Below are 8,038 nucleotides of genomic sequence, written 5' to 3' on the forward strand. Positions count from 1 at the left end.
CAGCTTTTTTCTTTTTGCTTATGTGGTGCTGAGGAATCGAACCCAGGGCCTAAGGCATGCAAGGCAAGCACTCTACCACTGAGCCACCTTCCCAGGCCTCCAAGCTTTTAATTACAACAAATTGTTTTCTTTCTCCTCAGCTGCAACAATCCCTTGTGGCATCAGTACAACTTAACATTTCTGCTAAAAATAAGACCTGCTCCCTTGGGCTGGGAATGTGGCTTAGTGGTAGAGTGTTTGCCTAGCATTCATGAAGCCCTGGGTTCAGTTCCTCAGTACCACATAGACAGAAAAAGCCAGAAGTGGTGCTCTGGCTCCAGTGGTTGAGTGCTAGCCTTGAGCAAAAGAAGCTCAGGGACAGGGCTGGGAAGGTAGCTCAGTGGTAGAGTGCTTGCCTTGCATGCATGAGGCCCTGGGTTCAATTCCTCACCACCACATAAGCAGCCCTGGGTTCGGTTCCTCACCATCACATACGCAGAAAAAGCCAGAGTGGCACTATGACTCAAGAGGTAGAGTGCTAGCCTTGAGTTGAAGAGCTCAGAGACAGTGCCCAGGCCCAGAGTTCAGGTTTCACAATTGACCAAAAGAGAAGAAGCTCAAGGATAGTGCCCAGGCCCTGAGTTCAAGCTCCAGGACTGGCATATGTATATACAAAAAAAAGAAAAACCTGCTCCCTACCCATCATCACACCGTGATCCTCAAATCTCTCCTTATAGTATACTAATTCCCCTGTGCTATGCTATATGACTTATAACTCCTCGGGTGTCCTGTCAAATCCCAACATGTGTCAAACAAACATCTGCATCACCAAGTCCCTGGCCAGCCCCAACGGCACGACCATTTGGTGCAACCACTCCTTGACCAGATGTATTGGTCCCGGCTCTCTCTCCCCCTGCATGCTGGTCTCTCCAATTCCATAGTATACTTTGTACTCCAATACCGAGCTCCAACCCTTAAGAACCCTTGCCTCAAACCCACATTTAGCCAGATGGAGATGAGCTGTTTTCCTCCCAGTTCTGGTGGGGGTGAGCTTGGTGTCCTCTATTGTCTCCATAGGGCTATCTGGTGGGAGTCTACCATTCCATAACATCTAACCAAGAACTCGGTGATCGTCTACTTTCCTCTGTTGAGGGTTCTTCCGAGGCCCTACACCTCTTACAAACTCAGCTTAATTCTTTGACTGATGTCACACTCCAAAATAAGAAAGCTCTAGACCTACTCACTGGGAGAAAAAAAAAAGTGAGACATGCATCTTTATAAGGGAAAAGTGATGCTGCTATGTATGTAAACATGTCAGGACAGATATATAACCCCTGCTGGGTTCTCTTACAGCTATCTTTGCTTTACTTTTTAATCTTACCTTGCATTTTTAGGTGCCTGCAAAACATCCTCACAGAAAGAGCAAGAGCCTTCACCAACCAGATGGTCAATCAAATGCTCCTGGGACAATACCACGCTGCTTCTCACCCACAAACATCCATGTAACTTCGGTTACAGGAGACAGACCTTCACCCACACACCCTAACCTCCCTTCTCCATCTTCTCCCGCAGTCTGCCACCTTAGACCTTAGGCAAAAACAAATCTGCCTTTCCCTGAAATCAGGTGACCCACCTGTAAACAGGTGACGCAGGCAGGTGCAATCTCAAATGGCAGCTCCTCTCCAAATGCAATTTCCCTCTCCCTTGTGTGTGCAGGTAGAACTGCACATGTTTAACCCCTTCCACGACGCAGTGCCACGGGCACCCAGCCCTATAAACCTGCTTAGAGCCCCGCCCAGCTGCTATTCTGTGTAACCTGACATTAAAAACTCCTTTTCCTTCCTATGGGAACAAGTGTCCGAGTGACTTTCTCGGGGAAGCCTTCCTTTCAGGATCTACCGCAGACGTATCTGCTACTGTTTTTGCAGTCACTGCAAAGAAAAGTGCAGCCGACGTGGTGGGAAAGTTCAACTTCATTCAGGTCTTCTGGCATTTCCGGGCTAGCCAGGATGCGGGGGGAGGGGGCTGTCTTGTGGAATTTCGGGAAATGTAGTTCGTGAACGCTGGGGACTCGCTCGGCTCCCTTCGGTTCACGAGGCAATCCGTTCTCGGCTCCCGCCGGGAATTCTGGGACGTGTAGTCCAGCAGGGCGGCGCGTGGATGGCGTCACTTCCGGCGCTGGACTGGGCGGCCGCGGCCTTGGTTCTTTCAGAAAGGTGAGCCCTCCCCCTCGGCCGCCCCGGCACCGACTCCCGGCGCTGCCGCCAGGAGGCGGGGGACCACGGGGACCCCGAGAATCTGCCTCGGACGAAGGGTGGGGCTCGTGTTCCTGTGAATGAGCCCTCTCCGGGTGCGCCGGCGCGTTTCGGGTCCCTGGCCTGAACCTTTCCTCCCCTGGGTTGAGGCCTCCCTGCATTGGGGGGCCTCCTGTACCCCAACTCCTTCCTCCTGGATCCTCTTTAACCCCACAGCTCGCTCCACCACAGCCCAGCACTGTCATAATCAGGCAGTATTTTAATCTCTCCCCACTTTCTCTTTAATATCTCCTTTGTCTGTACCCACCTTAAGAAGGTCTTTGAATTAAATAAAGCCTCTGCACCCAGCCTGGCCGGGATGAAAAGAAGGCACTTATTACTAGTACTTGTTTTTTTGAGAAGCAGTAGAGGTCTTAGCGATCCTGGGATGGGCTCAGAACCCCAGGTGCTGCTGGGCGTTGGGCCCTCCCCTATACCCAAATTGCTAATTATTTATCAACATCATAATGATTAAGAGGGCCGATCCTGCCTGGCACGGCTGCTGTATTGATGGGCAAGTTCCATGACCTGATTTCTCCCAGCCGCCTTCCTTTCCTCAGCAGGGAGGAGGAAGCAATGATTCTTGGATACCGCTTACAGAGTCTACTACCTGAGTAGAATTGGCCTGCTCAGGGGCCAACATGATCCCTTTGCCCATTGACAAATTCTGCTACTAAGCTAATGTACTCATGTTTGTTGAATAAATTAACAAAGGGCTGGGGAGTACTTGGGCATAAGCAATAAAGGCAGTATAGAATATGTGTTATCTATGACTGTAGGAGTTTTGTGTGAATAAACATATTTAATTCTTATGGAGCCCATAGGATGAGAAATTTTTGTTTCATTTGGGTCCTGGGGCTTGAACTCAGGGCCTGGGCTCTGTCCCTGAGCCCCTCTGTGCTCAAGGCTAGCACCTACCACTTGAGCCAGAGTGCCATTTTTGGCTTTTTCTGAATAGTTTATTAGAGATAAGAGTCTTACGGACTTTCCTGTCTGGACTGGCTTTGAACTGTGATCCTCAGATCTCAGCCTCCTGGGTAGCTAGGATTGCAGGTATGAGCCACAGACGCCCAGTTTGAGTGCCATTTAAAAGATGAGGGAACTGAAATCACAGAGGAGGCGGCTGGGCTGAGATTTGGACCTGGGTAGTTTCAGTCCATTGTCTCATGTCTCAGTTTTTAAAATTGCATATCTGATCAAGGCCCAAAATTAGATGGTTAGGAAAGCTATGTAAATGAGCTTGGGTTTCTTCTTTTATGATACACTTTCTCTCATCTGTAGTTTAATTGTACTTTACTTGAAATGCAATTGTAAAGGATTAAGAAAATATATAAAGTACTGGACTGGGAATGTGACTTAGTGGTAGAGTGCTTGCCTAGCATTCATGAAGCTATGGGTTCAATTCCTCAGTACCACATAAGCAAAAAAGCTGGAAATGGTACCTGTGGCTCAAGTGATAAAGTGCTAGCTTTGAGCAAAAGATATTCAAGGACAGTATCTAGGTCCTGAGTTCAACCCAAGGACTGGCAAAAAAAAAATCAATCTATCTATATGTCTGTCTTTGTGTCTGTCTATAAAGTACTGGCAACACATCCAAATAGAGATAAACATAGATATGACTGGAGGTGTGGCTCAAGTGGTAGAACAAGCTGCCTGGTAAGGTGGAGACTCTGAGTTTAGTCTCTAGTTCTTCAAAGGAAAGGACAGACATCCCAACAAACACACAGCTCCTGCCAGAAAGCAGCTGCCATGTTCATCCTAGCATCTAGGGCTGCCCCTCCCCTCCCACTGCCCACAGCCACAGAACTGACACCCTCTCCCCTCCCCCATCCCCTGGACTTCTTGGAAAGCTAAGGAGTGTGTTGGAGCACATGATGCAAATGACAAAGTAGAGCACTCAGAAATGGGGGGCCTTAAAACAATATTTACTATCCAGGCATATTTGATCCAGTACCAGCTTATCCCACTTGAGCAGATTCTGAATCTCAGTGTCTTCTCCACTTCCTTGTTGTCATGTGGAGCATCCTCCTGGGCTCACTGGAGTCTGGCCTGGATTCCTGGCATAAACAGCCACCAAGTAACCTCAGTAACATCTTGGGCGCATCACAAGACCAATGTGTGTCAAAATCATTTTCATTTCCCTTGTATTTTACTCAGTGTAATAGTCCCATATTCGGGCTGGGAAGGTGGCTCAGTGATAGAGCCCTTGCCTTGCATGCATGAGGCCCTGGGTTTGATTCCTCAGCACCACATAAGCAAAAAGAAAAAAGCCAGAAGTGGCGCTGTGGCTCAAAGGTTGAGCGCTAGCCTTGAACTGAAGAGCTGAGGGACAGCACCCAGGCCCAGAGTTCAGGCCCCATGATCGGACCAAAAAAAATGCTTGGAGGGCATTGGTTCTTCTACACAGTCTTACTAATCGTCCACACACTAATTCTCTCTGCTCACATTTCCTGCCATCCATGAGCCGACCTGATTTAATCTGTTAATCAGCAATGGTTTGGGTCAGAAATAGAAATATCTCATTGTGTTTTAATGCATATGATTCTGTTTCTGTGAACAAACCTCACTCTGATGAGACATTTCATTTATTTTACATTTTATCTTTTTCTCTGATGGCTTTGATGCGCATCACTCTTACTCTGCCAGTGTGACCTCGGTGCTGTTTTAGTACAGCTGCCTGCCACCTATGTCAGTGAGGCACACATCACTTCCCCATGCCTCCGAGCATGGCAGCCTGCTTTTCTTTTTCTTGTCTAAGTTTGACATGATTGCCATGTGCTGGTTAAGAAAAGATTAAGAAGCCGGGCACTGGTGGCTCACGCCTGTAATCCTAGCTACTCAGGATGCTGAGATCAGAGGATCGAGGTTCAAAGCCAGCCCGGGCAGGAAAGTTCGTGAGACTCTTATCTTCAATAAACTGCTAGAAAACCGGAAGTGGTGCTGTGGCTCAAGCAGTAGAGCGCTTGCCTTGAGCTGAAGAGCTGAGGGACAGCGCCCAAGCCCAGAGTTCAGGCCCCACGACCGATTAAAAAAAAAAAAAGATTAAGATGCTTTTAGACTTGAAATGCTGTTTAGTTAGCACTTTTTTTTTTTTTTGCCAGTCCTGGGGTTTGTACTCAGGGCCTGGGCACTGTCCATGAGCTTCTTTTGCTCAAGGCAAGCACTCTACCACTTGAGCCACAGCATCATTTCTGGCTTTTTCTGTGTATGTGGTACTGGGGAATCGAACCCAGGGCTTCATGTGTACTAGGCAAGCACTCTACCACTAAGCCACATTCCCAGCCCACTTTTTTTTTTTTTTGCCAAGTACTAAGATTCTTAACTCAGGACCTCACACTTGCTTAGTTTGCTTACTCAGTTGGCACTCTACCACTTGAGCCATACTTTGCTTTGCTTTGGGGTTTTTTTTTTTTTTTGCTGGTAATTTTGGAGAAACTCTGAGCTTATAATCCTGGCTGTTCTCCTGGCTAAATAATTAGGAGCAAGTAACCTTGAAATCCTTTCTGTCGGTACTGGAGATTGAATTTAGGGCCTTGAGCTTGCTAAACCACATGCAGTCATTTTGCTTTTATTTTTTTCAAGCTTTTGCCTGAGCTGGCCTTAGACCACGATCCTCCTCCCCCAGCCTCCTGAGTGACTGGGATTTCAGGCGTATCACATTGATCTCTCTTAGAAATCTTGATGTTGGCTGGATGCTGTTGGCTCACACCTGTAATCCTAGCTATTCAGGAGGCTGAGATCTAAGGATTGTGGTTCAAAGCCAGCCTGGGCAGGAAAGTCATGAGACTCTTATCTCCTAGAAAACTAATCTTACTAGAAAACCAGAAGTGGTGCTGTGGCTCAAAGTGGTAGAGCACTAGCCTTGAGCTGAAGAGCTGAGGGACAGTGACCAGGCCCAGAGTTCAAGACCCATACCCACCACCACCAACAACAAAAATTTTGATGTCTCAGTCTTCTCAGCTCTGAAGGGAGGTCCACATTGTCCCCCTCTTTCTGGATTCCTGTGAGTGTTAAAGAGACAGACCCTCTACCACACAGGATTTGACTTGGTTCTCATCTTTTCTACTTCTTTTGCTCCAGGCAAAAACCACACCATGTGGCATTCTGTTTTGGTGTTCCGATGAGTCCCTTCCTGGGAACTCATCGGAATAAATAGAATAAATAGAACTCAGCAGTCCTCCAAGGGTAAGATGGAGCAGAATAGAATACTCTCCCCTGAGCCCATCCACCCTCATCCTTCCTCAAGGCTGGGTTTGAAGCCTCCTCCCATGCCCCCAGAGGACACGGGTCCCCTGGGAGCTCTGCAGGGTGACTGGTAAATGTCCTGTCACTGCCGGCTGTGCTGTGGGGTTAATGCCTGTTTCAGGAGTTGCATGAAGTCTGTAGACTCCATAGTGGCGGTTGGCATGCGTGGGGTGTGGCAAGGGGTGGAGCAGACCTCAGGGGGAGCTCAAAGGCCTCTGTTCATTCACAACTAGCCTAGTTTGCCGAACCCCCAGGACAACCGGGCACTTACCTGTTCCTTCCTCCGCAGACTGGTCAAATGGAAGCCAAGGGGCTCAGGTTTTTAGTGTGAAAAACCAACAGCCTCACAGGTTTCACCATGTTGGGGGTTGTTGTTGGATCTGAAGGGGCCAGGGTGGCCCTGTGGAGTCTCCTCCGGCCTCAGGACACGTATTCACCCTTGTGGACCTTCCAGACCCTGGGGTGGCTTTTCCTGGCCAGAGCTTGGCCTGGTAGGGACACAGAGTTGTGTCCGGAGTGGACACAGCCACAGGGGCCGGGGCCGTGTGATAGCGAGACACACACACACCACATCACCCCACCCAAAACATACACCAGACACACACACACACCACCCAACACAACCTGAAACATACACCAGACACACACATACACACACACACCACCTGATACACATACGAACCCCCACATACATCACACCTGACACACACACCACCAGACACCCACATACACCACCCAACACACGCACCACCACCCCCACACCACCCCACCCCACACCACCCAAAACATACACCACACACATATACCACCCGACACACGTACCACCCCCCCACACCACCACACACACCACCCATACAACCTGAAACATTCACCAGACACACACACCACCTGACACACATACCACCCCCCCACACCACCTGACACATGCACCACCCCACACACATACCACCCCCACACAACCTGAAACATACACCAGACACATATACACCACCCGACACACACACAACCCAACCTCACACCACCCAAAACATACACCAGACACATACACACCCGACACATGCACCACCACCCCTACATCACCCCCACAATCCGAAACATACACCAGACACATACACACCCGACACATGCACCACCACCCCTACATCACCCCCACAATCCGAAACATACACCAGACACATACACTACCACATACACACCACCCCACACACACACCACCCCACACCACCCAAAACATACACCAGACACACACATACACCACCTGACACATATACCACCCCTTCACACACCCCACACACCTACTACCCACACAACCTGAAACATACACCAGACACATGCACCACACACACACACACCACCCCCACAGCCCAAAACATACACCAGACAGACACATACACTACCCGACACACATACCACCCCCACACCACCCAACACACACACCACCCGAAACATATACCAGACACACATACCTCCCCACATACGATCCAACACACACCATCACCCACACACAACCCGAAACATAC

Source organism: Dipodomys ordii, unplaced genomic scaffold (genome assembly GCF_000151885.1).
Source record: "Dipodomys ordii isolate 6190 unplaced genomic scaffold, Dord_2.0 Scaffold156, whole genome shotgun sequence".
Lineage (NCBI taxonomy): Eukaryota > Metazoa > Chordata > Mammalia > Rodentia > Heteromyidae > Dipodomys > Dipodomys ordii.